The 20,041-nt window shown below is 44.2% G+C and overlaps 1 long non-coding RNA gene across 1 annotated transcript; it reads left to right on the top strand.

Annotated features, from left to right (window-relative positions):
- The first annotated feature begins 6 nt into the window (after positions 1-6).
- On the top strand, positions 7-19,330 carry LOC310831401. Its single transcript, XR_014557854.1, has 4 exons — positions 7-519; positions 6,984-7,015; positions 9,222-9,315; positions 18,954-19,330. It is a non-coding gene; the product is annotated as an uncharacterized lncRNA (long non-coding RNA).
- Positions 19,331-20,041: the final 711 nt, after the last annotated feature.

A 20,041-nucleotide genomic window follows, 5' to 3' on the forward strand; every position in this document is an offset into this window, starting at 1 on the left:
ATAACGGTTTTCAGGTTTGATCTCCCGTATTATTTCGGACATGTGGTTTATATACTTATGTGTGTGTTTGCCTTGTACATTTATGAACGTCTATTGTATATTTGGGACCTTAGAATTCTTTTAACAATACAAAAGGGTGCAATATATAAGGGAACGTTGCTTGTAGAGGTGTGTATATTGGGCAAAATTACCCACAAAATTAGAAGAAAATAGCACTCGGGTGCTGATGAGTTTTCATGCGGACTTGCATACTGATGTGGAAACATGAAGAACTGAATGCATGGCTGGAAGAAACAAGAAACTGGGAGAAACTGGCAGGTGAATCCACCCTTGTCTCCCACCTTCCTTCTTTCTTGCAGCCATTCTCTACTTCTTACGCTCCTCCCTCCCTTCCTTTCCTAAACCTGCTTTTCGCTGCTCTGTTTGCAATGCCTTCTGGGAAGGCCTCGTTCTTTGAGGTTGTCTGCTTCTACCCTAGGGTACGATACCACTGGGAAGTGAATGGGTTGCTCACTCGAGGTAACCATAGTAACACATCATCAGCTTCTCCACAGCTTCTAATGCCAATTTTGTTTTTCTGCCAGCATTAAGGGAGAACATCTTTCTTTCCTTTTCTACACTCCCCCCTCACCCCCACCCCATTCAACTGCATTGAATACTGTACAGGCATATTTTTATGGGTCTGCGAAGCAGTCTTGCTTTCTTCCTCTTAATCTCCTCCGAGGTAAAACTTCTTTTGCTAATACACTGGGGTAATTAACAGGAGACCAACTGTTGGCATCTTAAACCGAGGGAATGTCAGTTTTAATTCTCTTGTTCCGCCTTAATTTGTGGCAGAGGAATGAAACTCAGAATTTGGTAGGAAAGAGATTCTGTGAGGTTAAAAACACGAAAAGGCAGTGCTTTTTTTTGGGGGGGGGACATACAGGGGTACACATACCCTAAACCTTTTGTGAATCTTTGCACTTTTGTCCATTTACTGTATTTAATTTTCCCGATTTGAACTATAAAATGGTGATTTTCTTGAGTCAAATTGAGAGTACCCCTAAACATTTTTTAGAGGAAAAAAGCACTGGGGAAAGGAAAAGGACCCCTGGATGGTTAAATCCAGTCAAAGGTGGCTATGGGGTTGCGGCGCTCATCTCGCTTTCAGGCCGAGGGAGCCGGCATTTGTCCATAGACAGCTTTCCGGGTCATGCGGCCAGCAGGACTAAACCACTTCTGGTGCAATGGAACACTGTTTACCTTCCCGCTGCAGCAGTATCTATTTATCTACTTGTGCTGGCGTGCTTTCAAACTGTTAGGTTGGCAGGAGCTGGGACAGAGCAATGGGAGCTCACCCTGTCGTGGGGATTCGAACTGCCGACCTTCTGATCGGCAAGCCCAAGAGGCTCAGTGGTTTCAACCACAGCGCCACCCGCATCCCTACAGGAAGTTGCCTTTTACTGCATCAGGTCATTAGTCCATCAAGCTCAGGATTAGTGACATTGGCTCAATATTGCCGACACTGACTGGCAGTGGCTCTTCAGAATTTTAGGAAAGGGTCTCTTCCAGCCATACCCGGAGATGCCAAAAATGAACCTGGGATCTTCTGCATGCAAGGGAGATCCTCTACTCTTGCACAATGGCTCGTCTTTCTATGTATTAACCATTCTTGACATTTGTATGTCTTACTGAGGCTTGCATGTGGAGCACACTGGTTTATGGAAGTGAGTCATGGGCAGGTTCGCACTCCTGTCTCAGCGACGTTAATGCTGGGCTTGGTCATGCAAACAGAACGGAAGTACGCAGAATCCCCAAGGACGTCCTCTACAGGGAACTGGCTTCTGGCACCAGACCCATTGGCAGACCAAGACTACATTACAAAGATGTCTGCAACATGACATGAAGGCTGACATCATCAACCCCGCTGTGTGGGAATCCCTTGCAGGCAACCACAATGCCTGGAGACAGATGGTTAGGTTGTGTATCCCTAGCAGGAGCCAGAGGAGGAATGACCACAGAGGAGAGAAAAAATGCCATTTTGCATCCACAGCACAACCAGATGCCTTCATTTGCCCCAGCTGCAACAAAACATCTCTCTCCTGTTTCGGTCTCTACAGCAACAGCAGGCGCTGTAACTCTGCAATGGTTTGAGTTCACCCCCAAAGGCACACTTCTCCACTGCTGTCTCCTGAGACAGACAGATGCCAACCAACAACAGAGTGCTCAGAGCTTTTTGTACATTTCTCTCAGCAGCCCATAAGACAAACTGTTAGGTAGGCCAAAATTACTATCCTCACGCTGGAAAAAAGAGGGGCTATCTGCTTACCTATAGCTACCTGCAGCCTAGTAGAGACTCTGGTTGTACAGTCGTACCTTGGAAGCCATTCCGGAAGTCCATTCGACTTCCAAAACATTTGAATTCAAAGTGTTGATCTTTAAAGCCCTAAACAGCCTCGGTCCAGTATTTCTGAAGGCGCGTCTCCACCCCCATCGTTCTACCTGGACACTGTGGTCCAGCGCTGAGGGCCTTCTGGCGGTTCCCTCATTGTGAGAAGTGAAGCTACAGGGAACCAGGCAGAGGGCCTTCTCAGTAATGGCGCCCACCCTGTGGAACACCCACCCAGCAGATGTCAAAGAGAGCAACAACTACCAGACTTTTAGATGACATCTGAAGGCAGCCCTGTTTAGGGAAGCTTTTAATGTTTGATGCATTACAGTATTTTAATATTGTGTTGGAAGCCGCCCAGCCAGACAGGCGGGGTATAAATCTATTATTATTATTATTATTATTATTATTATTATTATTATTATTATACACCAGCGTTCAGCTTCCAAAGGACATTCGCAAACTGGAACACTCACTTCCAGGTTTGCGGCATTTGGGAGCCAAAACATACGAGTGCCTAAGCGTTCGGCTTCCAAGGTACAACTGTATTTGGGCTTCTGTGCTGGAGTCCTCTGAGTCAGAGAGTGGCAATGTGGCAACCTTGAGTTGGTAGGGCTGTCAGCATTACTGTATCAATTCGTGGAAGTGTTTCTGCATGGCCTTCCAGTTCAGTGTCCTCAATCTCATCCCCTGAAGAAGGGAGATCCAATCTCAGGGTCATGGCAATTTGGGGACTTGGACCCTCTGGCAATAAATGTATAGCATCTCCCCATTATAAATGTTAGTACTAAAAGAATCCAGCTTGAAACAGTTTCCCTGCAAGAAGATAAATGGAACTGCTTCGTTCTCTTACTTTCCGTACGTGACGTGCCGGGACTTTGCTGTAGCGACTCTGGAGAGAACATGTCTCCATCTCTTAGGTCATGTAGCAGACCCTTTAAGTTATTCCATTTCCTACCGGGGAAAGACCAGAATGTCAATGGAGGAGTTATTTATGTTGGCAAATGCATGTCGGCACACGAACTGCCTGGCTCTTTGGCCCAAATCTTTTATTAATGGGTGCATTTGTATTTGCAAATGCCTGTTGAGCACTTCTGTATGGAACCACATCCTTTGCCAAAGCATTTTTCAGCGGTTAACTAAGTAATCGATAAGAAGGCTGCACTGAGCAAGCTGAGGCAGATAGGGCTGTTTTCAGAAATTATACCAAAAGCTCCATTAACTTCTTTTACATGGCTTGTGAGCAAGTGAGAATGACTTCTGGGCTGTTCTGGGTGACCAGGAATCCACTTTGTCACTGTTGTTTTTAAATAGCTCGGGGACCGATCCAGTTGGCCGCTTACAAAGACTAGGGATGGATGGATCTGTCAATCGCAGTTTCTCAGTTTTCCATTCTTATAGTCAGTTCACCACATTTCTACATCAGTTTGCGTTGTTTTTTTTTTAAAAAAAGGTGGCACAAAAGTTTATCAACTTACAGTGGTACCTCAGGTTACGAACTTAATTCATTCCAGAAGTACATTCTTAACCCGAAGCATTCTTAACCCGAGGCGCGCATTCCCTACATAGGCCTCCCGCAGCCCTGGAAGCAGATTCTGTTTGTATCCCAAGGCAAAGTTCGCAACCCGGAGCACCTACTTCCAAGTTTGCGGAGTTTGTAACCCGAAGCGTTCATAAGTAGGATGGTTCGTAACCTGAGATACCACTGTATTTCTTCTAATATACACATGTTCGTATCTAATTTTGCCTAACATATACATTTTTGCAAAGCAATTTCTCCTTTATAAAATGTGTTTTTTATATATTTTTCCCATTAATGTGTGCATTTTAAGGCACCTTTTATTCCAGTATATGCATTTTGGTACATATTATGTGGTACATATTATCTGGAGAAATGCATTGCAAAATTCATAGCAATGCAAATTCTGAAGGATGGTTGTATGTTGGTCTTTGTATCATTTCTGGATGTGTGAATTAAGCAGGCTCACCTTTAAAGGTGAACTGAATCAAATTCCTCTCCCCACCCCTAACTGATACCAAAGCTCTGATCTCCCGAAACTTGAGGTCCTTCTTTATTTTTCCATTTATGTACCTGTTCCACCACAGCGACGACATATTCACAACTTAGGCTGTCATCCCCTATACCCACTTCCCTGGTACTGATCTACATGGGATTGAGTAGGGCTTCCTTTTGAGTAGACATGGTTAAGAGTTCATTGTAGTAGTAGTAGTAATAATAATAATAATAATAATAATAATAATTTCCCCAGCCACTCTGGGCAGCTCCCAACCGAATATTAGAAACACAATACAGCATCTTCACCCCCATCCTTCAGCCTGGACACTGAAATCCAGCTCTGAGGGCCTTCTGGCAGTTCCCTCACTGCGAGAAGTGAGGTTACAGGGAACCAGGCAGAGGGCCTTCTTGGTAGTGGCGCCCACCCTGTGGAACGCCCTCCCATCAAATGTCAAAGAAATAAACAACTATATGACTTTCAGAGGACATCTGAAGGCAGCCCTGTATAGGGAAATTTTTAATGTCTTATGTCTCTTTTTATATTCTGTTGGAAGCTGCCCAGAGTGGCTGGGGTAACCTAGTCAGATGGGCGGGGTACAAGTAATAAATTATATCATCATCAGTCTCCAGTCACAGCTCCTCAGTGTCCAGCCAGACCCATTCCCCTGCCTGCCCGCCCCCAAACCTTCCCCCCAATGAGGCTGAAAGTTCTCTGCAGACAACTCTCGGCCCAGCATGTACCAAGCCAGGAAGCCGAAAGGAACTGGACTGATTTCAGCAGCTGGCTATGGAGGGCATCTGGCTGTTCCAAGAAGCAGAGTTCTCTGTCCATGGTCCTGGCTTCAGAGCCAGCTGATGATGGAAATATCACCCAAGCAAATATGCAACGGGAGAAGCACAGGGGGCTTCTCCAGATGACCTGCTTAGTGAGGAGTCATCCTGATTTCCGGTCACAAAGGTTATGTGGAGGATGAACATCATCTTGTCTTCACTGGGCATTTGTTCTGATTTGTTTGCAGGGACGTTACATGGCAATAATCACTCACCCTGATTTGTTTATATGTTTTCCCATTAATCATTCGTTCACCCCATGCTTTTCAGTGTATATCCCTGTTGCTTTCATAATTGCAAATAACCTGCTTTTTTAATTAAAAAAAATGGATGTGTTGCACCATGATGATAGAGCACTTTAATCACTTGGGGGTCCTTCTGGACCCTTTGCTGTCACTTGAGGCTCAGGTGACTTCGGTGGCACAGAGTGCTTTCCATCAGCTTTGGCTGGTGGCCCAGCTACACCCCTATCTGGACAAGTTCTGTTGTCCAGCCCAACTTCTGTTGTCTATGCTCTGGTAACATTTAGGTTAGATGAGGAGATTTCACCCCTCCCATAGCCAAGAATCTGCTGATGTGCTCTGCTGATTCTCCAGAGAGAAGGGGGTGGTTTCTGCTCTCTACTTATTCCGCTCCAGCCTCACATCAAAGTGTCAGAGAGAGAGAGAGACTGAGTGTTAGAGAGAGATCGTGTGTATAGATAAGGTTGCTGCTAAGAGCAGCTGCAGACACTCAGTGCAGTTCAGCTTCTCCATTTAGCTCTGTATATAATTTGTATGATAGTTGTAGATAGAATAAAAGTAGTTATTCTACAGAGCTACTCTCCGAGTCGTTTATGCTCTGCTATACTCTGCTGTACGACGACTGTCTTCTTGTGGAAGTGAATCCGGTGCTCACAACTCTAAGCTGTGAGTCCACAGCACTTTGACCTGTTCCTCTGCAGAAGGTGGTCTCTGGAAGTGCTACCCAGCTCGCCTAGCCCAGTCGGGGCTGAGTGGATGAGTCCAGTTGGTGACACTGGCTCAAGGGCGATGCTGACAACTGCAACATGTTATATGCAGGGCTGCCTCTGAAGAAGGTTCAGAAATTTCAGCTGGGGCAGAATTCAGCAGACTGGTTGCTCTGCTCTAGATCCTTTTCACATGTACCACTGGCAAGCCAGGTGTCTCCCATCTTATATTTGTGCAGCTGGTTCTTCCTGCCTGAGTGTAGAATCTTACATTTGTCCCTATTGAAATTCATTCTGTTAGTTTGGCCCCTGTTCTTCAACCTGATAAGGTCATATTGAATCCCGATTTTGTCTTCAGTGGAATTGGCTGCCCTTCCCAGTTTAGTGAGTAAATTTGATGAGCATCCCCTCAATTTCTTTGTCCAAGTCGCTCATAAAGACGTTGAATAACAAAGGGCCCAGGACAGAACCCTGTGGCTTGTCACTTTTTTCCAAGATAACAAGGAACCATTAGTGAGCATTCTTCGGTTTCGGTCAGCCAGCCAGCTACAAATCCACCTAGCGGTTTCCTCATCCAGCCCACATTTTATCAACTTCTCTGCAAGAATATGATGGGGTACTTTGTCAAAAGCCTTACTGAAATCGATATACACTATGTCCATAGCATTCCCCTGATACAGCAACCTTGTAACTCTATGAAAGAGAGAGAGATTTGTCTGGCATGACTTGTTTTTGAGAAACCCAGGCTGCCTCTTAGTAATCACAACATCCTTTTCTAAGTGCTCACAGAGTGACTGTCTAATCATCTTTTCTAGGACCTTTCCTGGTATCGACGTCAAACTGATCGGTCAGTAGTTCCCTGGGTCTCATATTTTTCCTTGATAGATAGATATATTTCAAATCTTTATTTTCTGAACAGCTCTTGTTTCTAAGTCTGTTGTGCTTTTGACATATAACATTCCGTTTTGTAACTATAAATATATTTAAATTATATCTTTTCCTGATATCATAACTGGCATCACTTCTTTGCCAACTGCTTGGAAGTTGTGAGGTGTGGGATCAGCCAGTGAAATAGCTGAAAAGGGAACCCCTAATAAATATTCAAAGTCACACGGGGGGTGGGGTGGGACACAATATTTGCAAGTGGGATCTGCACATGCCCTCTCTTAGGACACTCCATTCCATTTGGTGTTATGTACCGAGTTGAATAGGATCCAAAAGGCAGCAGTCTGATTGGTCCTAGAACAATAGGATTCAGAATGCAGCAGTCTGATTGGTCCTAGAACAATAGGATTCAGAATGCAGCAGTCTGATTGGTCTTAGAACAATAGGGTCCAGAATGCAGCAGTCTGCTTTGTCCACAGGAGCCACCCAATCCAGCTCCAGGTGGAAGTGAATCCGCAACCTGATTGGCCTACAGGTGAATCCAGGAATTAGCCAATCATGTGGGGTCCATTGTGTAAGTAATGTATATAAAGCAGACATTCTGGGGAAACTTTCATTCCTCCTCACCACTATGAGCTGAATAAAGAGCATGAAATCCACTCTGGACTCTGGGTATATTTCATCCTCCTTCTTGTTTTCCCGAGTCCAAGAGTCATTCAGCTTTCCACGATCAGTGAGCATGCTCTGTCTCCGTTGGGCTGTGTCTGAGGTTTGTAGAGACCCCGTCTGCACGGTACGTTTAAAGCACTATCATACCACTTTAAACAGTCCTGGCTTTCCCCAAAGAATCCTGGGAATTGTGGTTTGTGAAGGGAACTGGGAGCTGTTAGGAGGCCCCTCTTCCCTTCCCCGGGCTACAATTCTCAGAGTCATTTAACAATAAATCCCTCTTCCCAGGGGACTCTGGGAATTGCAGTTCTGTGAGGGGAATAACAACTCTCAACACTCTTGGATTGAGTATAATACAGTACGCAGCAGCAATTGATATTTAGAGGAAACCATGGAAGGGTGGAAAGGAAGTCAATGGTTAACATACTGTTTATTATTAATGTGTGAACAATTGCATTGTTAGAAAATTATAAATATTAAAAAAGAAAAGAAATCACACATACACATGACTCTCAACACCCTTTACAAACAACGGCCTGGAAACGATGCCTTATGAGGAACGGCTAAGGGAGCTGGGCATGTTTAGCCTGGAGAAGAGGAGGTTAAGGGGTGATATGATAGCCATGTTCAAATATATAAAAGGATGTCACATAGAGGAGGGAGAAAGGTTGTTTTCTGCTGCTCCAGAGAAGCGGACACGGAGCAATGGATCCAAACTACAAGAAAGAAGATTCCACCTAAACATTAGGAAGAACTTCCTGACAGTAAGAGCTGTTCGACAGTGGAATTTGCTGCCAAGGAGTGTGGTGGAGTCTCCTTCTTTGGAGGTCTTTAAGCAGAGGCTTGACAACCATATGTCAGGAGTGCTCTGATGGTGTTTCCTGCTTGGCAGGGGGTTGGACTCGATGGCCCTTGTGGTCTCTTCCAACTCTATGATTCTATGATTCTATTCTATGATTCTATGGTTCCCGGGAGAAAGGTGTAACTGTTTTAAAGTGGTATGATACCGCTTCAAATGGGGTAGTGCAGATGGGGACTAAAGTAAGATTTAGTTATGGTGAGAGCAACATCTTGTCCTTAGCCTCAGGCCGCAAAATGTCTTAGTCTGCCCCTGACCATGCTCACTTCCGAGCATCAGACACAGAGGGAACGATAGTCAATTTGACTCTGGGGATTATAGTACTCCAGACTGACCAGCCTCCAATTTTTATTTTTATTTTTAAAAATCAGAATATCTGCACCGGAAATCCAGCTCAGAGACAAACCAATCATGCAAACCATCTGTTTGGTCCAGACAGATAATGCCACTTTCATTGTTCCCATAAGCTGGTAAGCAGCTTTTTTTAACAAGACGAAACCTTTAGGCTGGGAAATTTTGATGTAGGAGGCCTGCATATCCTGTTCCGGCTGGCTAGATGTTGATTTACGCATTATACAGAGCCTGAGACTGTTGAATTATGAAATAAGCCATTTTATATTTTGCGTATGTGTGTTTTCAGGGGCAGTGGGCGGACATGAAGTGTTGTGTTTTTCGGATCAGAACAGATCGGCTTTTACAATACCGGACAGCAAAGAATGACTTGCGCGAATTAGGTCAGTTCAAGGCCACCATTATTTATTTTATTATAATAACATTTATGAGTGCCCACAAAATATTAGGGCACTGTGCAGCAACATACAAAAAAACCCTCCAAAACGATATAGAACAATCATTGAATTGACCAGCTGCTCAAGGGACCTTTTAGACAACGGCACAGCCCATCCTATACTTTTAAAACACATTGAAAGCACATACACCCCACAAGAATCCTGGGAACTGTAGTTTGTTAAGGGTGCTGGAAATTGTATCTCCGTGACAGGTACATTACAGTTCCCAGAATTCTTTGGGGGAAGCTATGCAGTTTCAAACGATGGGTGGGGGTAGCATATAAACACACGAAGATGCTCCCAGAAGCACATGCTTAACACAAAATCCAGCCAGCCCTCAGGGCAGTGGGTGTTAGAGACTCTGTGCAGGAGACAGGCCTGCAGGTGCCTAGTGTTGTCTTTGCCTGCCTCTTGTTGGAAGTGCAACAGCAGGGATCATTCAGTTTGTAACCTAAGGGGTTAAATCTGTTCTCAGTGTTAGTCTATTACCCAAGCCTTGTGTGTCGAGGTGTTGCTTAGCAACCTGCCAAAGTGGCATGATATTTGCTGAGGTAGCATGGGCTCTGATTGGCTGTGTAGTTCTGAGGGAGTTTTGTAGCTCTATGATGCGTTGAATGTCTCTCTGCTATGTACAAGGCCAAAAGGAAGAAAGACAAAGCCTTTCTCCTCAAATTATATAGCTTTTGCTCAGAAATGTGTTATCAGGATTTTTCTCACTGGACTCTTCCTGCATTATGTAAACTGGGTTTGCTAACATGTTCAAGGGGCATGTTCTGTGTAGGAGAGGCATCCCAGCCAGATGGGTGGTGTATAAATAATAAAATTATTTTCTGAGCAGTTATGTACCGAGACTCTTCATGGCTGCCAAAGGAAGCTCTAGTGGAGGGCTTCCGGAGGCGGCGCGAAACAGCAATGGCGGTCCTCTTTGCGCTGTGAAGAGGGGCTCCGCGAAAAAGGGTCGTCCGCTACGGCAAAGCGGAGACCCATCAAGAAAAACCGCAGGCAGAGTGAGCCTGCGGCCGTGGGACTCAGCGGGCGCCTGGAGCCCCCCCAGAAGCGGGGAAGGAGCCTCGTAAGAGGCTCCGGAACGTGAAAGGGGGAGCGGCGCTGTGAGTTCATCGCTCTTTTCGTGGAAGCAAAGCCGCGCTGCTGCTGCTGATGAGCGCTGACCTTTCTTCTTGAAATTATCGGAATTGGAGCAACATACCCGTGAGTAAGGGTCCTAAATTTTACAACTAAACTGAAGAAATTCGACCGAAAGCGGGAGGCGAGTAACAGGAAGTCCGCCTCCCGACTCTGCTAATTAGATCAAAGCAAGGGCTCGGAAACGAGCTGAAGTATTTAAAAAGGGATTTTAAAAGTGGAAGAAAGGGTGCATTGAGAGACTCTGTATTTTGAAGATAAAAAGGAAAGAACTGTGGGTTGTATAGACTTTTATTCTTTAGAACTATCCTCCAATTTCTGGGCTAAACGGGGCTGAAAGAGATAACCCCGTCACCGGGCTGCCAGTGCATAGAAAAAGAACTGTCAAACTGCTGTCAAACTGACGACATTGTTGCAGAGATCGAAATTGTTGCATAGACTGAGATACTAACATTAAACATTGTTGCATGGACCGGTATCGATACTTTATGGCTGGATTTTAAGAGATTAGAAGTTTTGGAAACCTTCCTTTTGTGTTTGGGAATTACAAAACTCAATATGGGGAATTGAGGAACTTCAATGGCGGAAAATAGTTCCTTTCTTTTTTGAAACTTTGAAATACTCCCCCTATAGGACTGTGGAAATATAGTTGCATGGGAACTGAGCTTTATTGAAACTTTTTGTGGTTCTTTTTATTTATATTTGGGACTTGTTTTTCCCATGGGACAAAAAACCATTTGACCTTGAACAGAGGCAGGTGTGGAATGAGCGGCACAGGGAGAACAAGAGCAGCTAAAGCTAAAGATAAAGAAAAAGAGAAAAAATCTGGGCAACAGCTGCAAACAACTCTAACTCATCACCGCAGATCATCTGTCCCAACTGTGCTGACAGCACAGGAGGTGGAACTAGTGCAGCCTGCTGCAGAAGACATGGCAACTGGAGGATCTGAAACAGTTTTAAAACAAATTTTGGAACAATTGGCAGTCTTAAACCAAAAAGTGGACAATCAAACATCAAAGATTGACCAAGCTACATCCTCTATTGGCAAATTAACTGAACAGGTTTCGCAGCACACTCAGGCAATTGTGAAATTGCAAGGAGCTACGGCAGAAAACTTTAAATTAGCTGTGGAAGCCAATCAAAAAGCAGAACAGGTGAACTTAAAGGTGGAGGAAATTAAAGGAGAGGTAAGACCTTTGAGAAGGCAGGTAGGGGAACAACAAGCCTACCTGGCATTGGTTGAATTGAAAAGTAAAGATAGTAATCTCAGGATAAGGGCTATCCCGGAATTGGAACAAAATAATCTAGAGGGATTTTTGTCACTTTTGTTCTCCAAATTCTGGGGAATTGAGGAAGAAAAGGACTTTAAAATTGTGACAGCCTTTAGACTGGGAAAATCAGTAAAGAAAGACAAGCCCAGAGATTGTTTGGTTGCTCTGAGATCAAGAGAAGAAAGGGATAAAATACTAGGCCTACATTTTAAGAAATCTTTGGAGGTAGAAGGTAAAAGGGCCGAAATTTACAGAGATATACCCAAATATCTCTTGGAACTTAGGACTACCTATATAGATTTGACCAAATTGTTGAGACACAACGGAATTCCTTACAGGTGGGAGTTTCCACAAGGACTTTCATTTACTTACAAAGGAAGGAAAATAAAGATTAAATCACCTGAAGACCAGCAGAAGTTCCTACACGACCACGAGGAGGACCTGCAAAAAGGAGCTGCAGCTTCTTGGCCTCCACCACCACCGGGACCATCTCCAAGAGTTATACCACCAGGACCAGGACCAGCATTACCTCCCCCGGGATCGGGAGGAAGCTTAGATACCCCATTGTAGAACCCGTCAATTGATTCAGGATGTCTCTACAGCTTCTTAGTTGGAACATAAATGGCGGAAACTCCCCGGAAAAAAGAAGGAAAGTCTTTCACATTTTGAAAAAGGAACAACTGGACGTTATTTGCCTACAGGAAACACATGTGACAAGGCTCCATAGAAAAGTGTTAATTAACAAAAGACTAGGCCAAGAATTTATTTCTTCAGACAAAGTTAAGAAGAGAGGAGTGGTGATTTACGCAAAGGAGAGCCTGTCACCGAAATTTTTATTCAAAGATGAATGTGGCCGAATTTTGGCGATTGAAATACAGACGCAAGGAGAAAAAATTTTGATATTAGGAATATATGCTCCAAATGAGGGAAAGTCGGAATTCTTCAGGAAGCTGCATGAGACTATGCTGGATTATTTGGACTATAGTAACATCATTATGCTGGGTGATATGAATGGGGTTGCGTCTGTAAATATGGATAAGTCACAAAGTGCCAACATATCGAAAGACGGCAGACTACCCAAAACTTTTTTTGAAATGACAGACAATATGGACTTAGTAGACATTTGGAGGGTTAAGAACCCCCTAGGGAAAGAAGGGACTTTCTTTTCTGAAGCTCATCTGACATGGACACGAATCGACCAAATCTGGACAACTAGAGGACTGGCACCTAAGACTAGAAAAGTGGAAATCTGCCCAAAAACCTGCTCCGACCATAATGCTTTGAAAGTGGAATTGAGACTAAATACAACCGGATCCTTTAGATGGAAAATGAATGACACTATTCTAAGAGATCAGGAGATTGTTAAGAAGGCCCAAAAAACTCTAAAGGACTATTTTGAGATAAATTTGAATACTACTGTGGAAAAAAGAACAATCTGGGACGCAAGTAAGGCAGTCATGAGAGGGTTTCTAATACAACAAAACACGATTAAGAAAAGGCTCTGGAATGAAAAGAAGGAGAAGATATTGGAGAGAATAAGAGAAGGTGAGAAAAAATTAAGATCTAGGCCTAAGTCGAAGGACGTGTTAAGAGAAGTGAAATTCTTCCAGGCGCAATATTCAAAACTGATAAACCAAGAGGTGGAATGGAAAATCAAACAAATGAAACAAAGATCCTTCGAATCGGTGAATAAGTGTGGGAAACTGCTAGCTTGGCAGTTGAAAAAGAGACAAAAGCTTAATACGGTTACAAATCTAGAGATTGAAGGGAGAATGGTTCAGAAACCCGAGGAAATCAGAAAGTGCTTCCAGAGGTACTTCAAAGAACTTTATACACAAGGGCCGCAAAAAGTCTCAGAGGTGGATCAATTTCTAAAAACTAATGGATTACAAAAAATACCCCTGGAAATGAGAACAAACCTGAACTGTAATATTACACAGCAAGAAATTGAAAGTGCCATTCAAAATCTTCAACTTGGCAAGTCCCCAGGCCTGGACGGCTTAACCTCCAAATATTATAAAGTTTTAAAGGACTATTTGATACAACCTTTGATGGAGGTTTGCAACCAGATAATGGAGGGAGGGAGGGCACCGGAAACGTGGAAAGAAGCTTTCATCACATTGGTACCTAAATCAGAGACTGAAAAGACCCAACTTAAGAACTACCGCCCCATCTCACTCCTAAATGTGGATTATAAAATTTTTGCAGATATTTTGGCAAATAGACTTAAAAAAGTACTAAATGAAGTGATTCACAAAGACCAGGCTGGCTTTCTCCCTGGTAGGCATTTGTTTGACAACACAAGAAACATTATTGACATTTTGGAACTTCTACAAACAAATCTGAATACCAGAGCGGTTTTGATTTTTGTTGATGCAGAGAAGGCCTTTGATAATATTTCTTGGATGTTTATGAAGAAAAATTTGGAAGGGATGGGAGTGGGGCGGGGGTTCAAAAATGGTATAGAAGCAATCTACACAGAACAAAAAGCTAAACTGAACAATGTGGTGACAGAGGAGTTTAAAATTGAAAAAGGGACACGCCAGGGGTGCCCCCTATCCCCCCTATTGTTTATTTCAGTCCTGGAGGTGTTGCTAAATATGATTAGAAAAGACCGGTTGGTCCAGGGAATTGAGGTCGGAGTGAAACAATATAAATTGAAAGCATTTGCAGATGACTTGGTATTAACACTTCAGGAACCAGTCTCCAGCACTAAAAGAGTGTTAGAATTAATTTCTGATTTTGGTCGGGTGGCGGGGTTTAAGTTAAATAAGCAAAAAACCAAGGTTTTAGCAAAAAATTTGACAGTTACAGAAACAGATGAGTTCTCTAAAGAAACGGAGCTGAATGTGGTTAAAAAAGTAAAATACCTAGGGGTGTACTTGACCTCCAAAAATTTGAATTTGTTTAAAGATAATTATGAGAAATGCTGGTCAGAAATCAAAAGAGACTTGGATATATGGTCAAGATTGAAACTTTCCTTGTTAGGCCGAATAGCTGCTGTAAAGATGAATGTATTGCCGAAAATGTTATTTTTGTTTCAGGCCCTACAGATCGTGGACAAGGTGGAATGTTTTGGAAAGTGGCAGAAGGATATTTCTAAGTTTGTTTGGCAGGGCAAAAAGCCCCGAATAAAGTTTAAAATATTAACTGATGCGAAAGAAAGAGGGGGATTTGCCCTGCCAGACTTGAGGCTATATTATGAATCTGCAGCCTTCTGCTGGTTGAAAGATTGGATTTTATTGGAGAACACTGATGTCCTGGATCTGGAAGGGTTTGACAATGCGTTTGGGTGGCATGCATATTTGTGGTATGACAAGGCCAAAGTGCACAAATTGTTTAAAAACCATATTGTCAGAAGAGCAATTTGGAGGGTCTGGATAAAATACAAAGACTTATTGGAGAGTAAAACTCCGAGGTGGCTCTCACCGGTGGAGGCCAAGGCACGTAAGAGACCCAACATGGAGGCCCATTGGCCTAAATATTGGGAAATAATTGAAAAAATTGGAGACAATTGGAGGTTGCTAAGTTTGGAGAAATTGAAAACTAAGGTACGAGATTGGTTGCACTATGCGCAAATTCAAGAGGTATTTAAAATAGATAAAAAAGTTGGATTCCAGGTGGAAAAATCGAAACTAGAGACTGAATTGTTAGAGCCAAAAAGTAAACTACTTTCGAGAATGTATAACTTGCTGCTTAAGTGGAATACACAGGATGAGACAGTCAAATCCGCAATGATAAAATGGGCTCAGGATGTGGGGCATAACATTATGTTTGCAGACTGGGAAAGGTTATGGAACACCGGTTTGAAATTCACGGCATGTACTGCCTTGAAGGAAAATATTATGAAAATGGTATACCGGTGGTACATGACCCCAGTCAAGTTAGCCAAGATATATCATCTGTCTGACAACAAATGTTGGAAATGTGGAGAGGCGGAAGGGACATTCTTCCATCTCTGGTGGACCTGCCCGAAAGTGAAGGCCTTCTGGGAAATGATCCATAATGAACTAAAAAAGGTATTGAGATTTACCTTACCTAAAAAACCAGAGGCCTTCCTTCTGGGCATGGTGGACCAGAGAGTGCTTAAGAAGGACAGAACCTTTTTTATGTATGCTACCACAGCAGCAAGGATCCTGATTGCAAAATACTGGAAGATACAAGATTTACCCACGCTGGAGGAATGGCAATCGCAGTTGATGGACTATATGGAACTGGCTGAAATGACTGGCAGAATCCGAGACGTGGGAGAAGAAACAACTGAGGAGGATTGGGAAAAGTTTAAGGACTATTTGAAAAAACACTATAAGTTGTATGAATGTTAAAAAAAAATGCACCTTTCAGGAAATTCTAGCTTCAGCAAATGTAAGTTATTGGAATGAAAATTAAGACACAAGAATTTAGAGGTAAAATAATGAAATAACTTTATTGTGTTTAATATAAAACATATAAGAATTGAGCGACAGTAAAATTGAAAATAGGGAACATGATAAAATGGAAGTTACAATAAGTTTTGAAATAAGTTAACAAATTGCTGATGCTTTATAAGACTGAGAACGCAGGGTTCGGAGGATGTGAGGAAGTCCTATAGGTTAGATGGAAAAAGAATATGGAAATTTGTTATTTATATGTCTCTTTCTTATAACCTCTCTTTATTCTTTTTTCTGTATTTCTATACCTTTAAAAAAGCAATAAAAAAATGTTTTTTAAAAAAAAATGCCTGGTGCAAGGTTAGCGCCTTGTTTAAAAAAAAAAAAAAAAAACAAAGGAAGCTCTAGTGGTCCTTTGGCACCTGTGGGCACCATGTTGGGAACCCCTGGGGGAAGAGATGGCAATGTGTTCAAGGTCAAGCAGTGAGCTCAACGGCCAAGCAGGGATACCCAAATCTCTCCACTCCCAGCCCAGAATTAGAATAACTACGCCACACTGGCTGCCATCGGTCACCAGCTTTATTGACCGCAGTGCAGGGGTAGTTTTGATGAAGCCCGTTGATTTCTGTGCTGAATGGCGACCTCTCGTTTTCCCTCCACCCATTAGAGATTCCTCTTGTCTATCCGCAGGAAGCAATCCGGTTTTAATTTCGCAGTAGGATTGTGGTGACGAGAGATAATTTTGGAGCCGATAAAGTCCTAAGAATCTACAGGCGTTTCAACAAGGCTTGTCCCTGCCAGGAATCCCAAGCCCTTCCTGTGCCCTTGGCAGGGCGCCAGAGTCCAGGCAGCAAGCCCAGGCCTTCTAACAAAGAGTGGGCAGTTCTTTAGGCATTTAAACTGAGCTTCTTTAGATGCAGGTTTGCACTTCAATCAAAAGGGTCCCGGGTGGCGCTGGGGGTTAAACCACAGAGCCTAGGACTTGCCGATCAGAAGGTCGGCAGTTTGAATCCCCATGACGGGGTGAGCTCCCATTGCTCGGTCCCTGCTCCTGCCAACCTAGCAGTTTGAAAGCACGTCGAAGTGCAAGTAGATAAATAGGTACCACTCCTGCGGGAAGGTAAACGGCGTTTCTGTGCACTGCTCTAGTTCGCCAGAAGCGGCTGAGTCATGCTGGCCACATGACCCAGAAGCTGTACACCGACTCCCTCGGCCAATAAAGCGAGATGAGAACCGCAACCCCAGAGTCGGCCACGACTGGACCTAATGGTCAGGGGTCCCTTTACATTTACCTTTGCACTTCAATCACAACGCCAGCAGCAATGTAAGGGCACCAGATTCCATAAGTGTGTGCAGAAGAAGCTTTCACCAACCTACTGCCTTTCAGATATTTTGGACTACAATTCCCATCAGCCCCCAGCTGAAGGGAGTTGTTGTCCAAAACATCTAGAGGACAGCAGGTTAGCAATGGCTGGTGTGCAGCTTTGCCTAAGAAGATGCCTTATCTAAATCAAACTATTGCTCTGTTTACTTCAGGATTTTCATCACTGGCTGCTTTCCAGGGGTTTCAGACCAGGATGTGCAATTCTTTCATTCTCTCTCCGTTTCTCATTTTTCCAGGCTTAACCTCAGGCCTCCACATTTCTGCATCCATGTGTGATCAGTATTTTTCAAATGGTCCATAGCTCAGTGGTAGAACATCTGTCTCCCAGGTTCATTCCCTCACATCTTCAGGTAGGAGTGGGAGAGGTTCCTGTGCAAAACGCTGTAGAAACAGTGAGCTAATCGTAGGATCATAGAGTTGGAAGGGACCCTGAGGATCATCTAGTCCAACCCCCTGCAATGCAGAAATATGCAGCTGTCCCATACAAGGATCGAACCTGCAACCTTGGCATTATCAGCACCATGCCGTAACCAGCAGAGCTATCCATGCACTGATGGTCTGATTCAGCATAAAGCAAGCTTTGTATGTCCCCATCACAAAATTTGGACAATTGCAAATTTTGAAAGGTTTTGGTGTGCATAGGTTTTGGTGCGCATTTTGGTGCGCATATTGTTTGAGAAAGTGCAGGCAAGGTAGATTCTCATTGAAAGCTGAACCAACCCAATGCATCCTCCATCTCTAGCAGAGGGTGGGAAGAGGGAAAGCAGGGTCAGGAGGAAATGTCAGCTTTGCCAGGCACCTGTTGAATTATCCAACGACCCTTGGATACGCGAAACTGGAGCAGGTGAACATTTCCTGGCATGGAGATTTTGGAATTGGGGGCTGCTAAAGGCACAGACGCGGGTGGCACTGTGGGTTAAACCACAGAGCCTAGGGTCGGTGGTTCGAATCCCCGCAACGGGGTGAGCTCCTGTTGCTCAGTCCCTGCTCCTGCCAACCTAGCAGTTCGAAAGCATGTCAAAGTACAAGTAGATAAATAGGTACCACTCTGGCGGGAAGGGAAACGGTGTTTCCGTGCGCTGCTCTGGTTCGCCAGAAGCGGCTTAGTCATGCTGGCCACATGACCTGGAAGCTGTACGCTGGCTCCCTCGGCCAGTAAAGCGAGATGAGCACCGCAACCCCAGAGACGGCCACAACTGGACCTAATGGTCAGGGGTCCCTTTACCTTAAAGGCACAGAGGGCAGTCGGGAGAATAGGCAGGACGAGATGGGCAGAAAGTCTGGCGTAATGCAAGGCAGCTTTCAGTGAACTCAGAAGGCTCCATCGCTCCTTGGCCTCTTTCCTATTCCCTTCCACACCCACAGGAAATTGGCGCGTTCTCAGAGCATCTGTTTCCAGCCATGTCTTTGCTTTAGGGACTATCGAAAAATGCTGAGTCTACGGAAGGCCTCACTCTCAGAGCCTCTTTCCAAAGCGCCTTTCATGCTACATTACCCTGCCTTGAAGCTGGTTCCAATAAGATCCGGAAGGAGGTGTGACGAGGGAGGGGCTTTACATCACATGGACAACAGCCTGACTTCCAGAGCCCAAATGGAGAGAGCAGGGGTGTCACCTGTCTGAACAGAGAAAGAGCCCTCAGTTTAACTGCTGCCTGCTCATCTTGCCAAATATGTATGTATCTGATGAACATTTCGATGTGGTGAGGAAACCTTGCTTTACTTACAGAATGCCTGCGACCATTAACTCCCAAGTCTGCAGGGAAAGCTCGAGTTGTCGTATAAAGGCCAGTCAAGCACTGGAAAATACATGATTCTGTTACAAAATTCCGGGTGCTTCCCCCCTGTCTCTGCCAAGGGGTAGCAAGATTCCAGTGGGTTCCAGGCACTTACTCTGGGTCTGTGTTCCTTTGGAGAATTGAGACACCATGGAGACAGCCATAGCTTTAAGAAATAGGATTTAGTCACATATCTACACCTGGGTGCGTATCTTACAGCATGGTCATTTCAAGAGGGGCTCGTCCTCCATCCTGGAGTCCAAGGCATCTCTCCCAGCCAGTCAACCTGCAGCCAACCTGCCCAAGATGGATCCCAGCCATTTTTCCCCTCCACCTTTTTCTTCTTCCCAGCACACCTTGCTCTAAGGACTCTCTTTTCCTGTCACTTTGAACTCACCCCTCTCACTATGGCAACCTCTGTCTGCCCAGGCCAAAGATTTCTCTTAGATGGGCTATCAAACACTTTTGTCATGTTAACATCTCGATTCTAGGTGAGGCACTAGCTTAGAAAGGACGCTTAACCTGTGCTTTTCCACTGGCCTCCAATCTTCCCTTCAATACTCCAAATAATCAAAATCCTACCATTTATTAATTTCTCGGGTTTAGGGGCCCCCAAATCGCCCATCCATCTATTCATTCATTCATTCATTTTTCTTCCAGCCTCCCTTTCTTCATTGTTGCACAGGAAGTCAACCTTATCATAGAATCATAGAACTGCTGAGTTGGAAG

Source organism: Podarcis gaigeae (genome assembly GCF_964106915.1).
Source record: "Podarcis gaigeae genome assembly, chromosome: 14".
NCBI classification, from domain to species: domain Eukaryota; kingdom Metazoa; phylum Chordata; class Lepidosauria; order Squamata; family Lacertidae; genus Podarcis; species Podarcis gaigeae.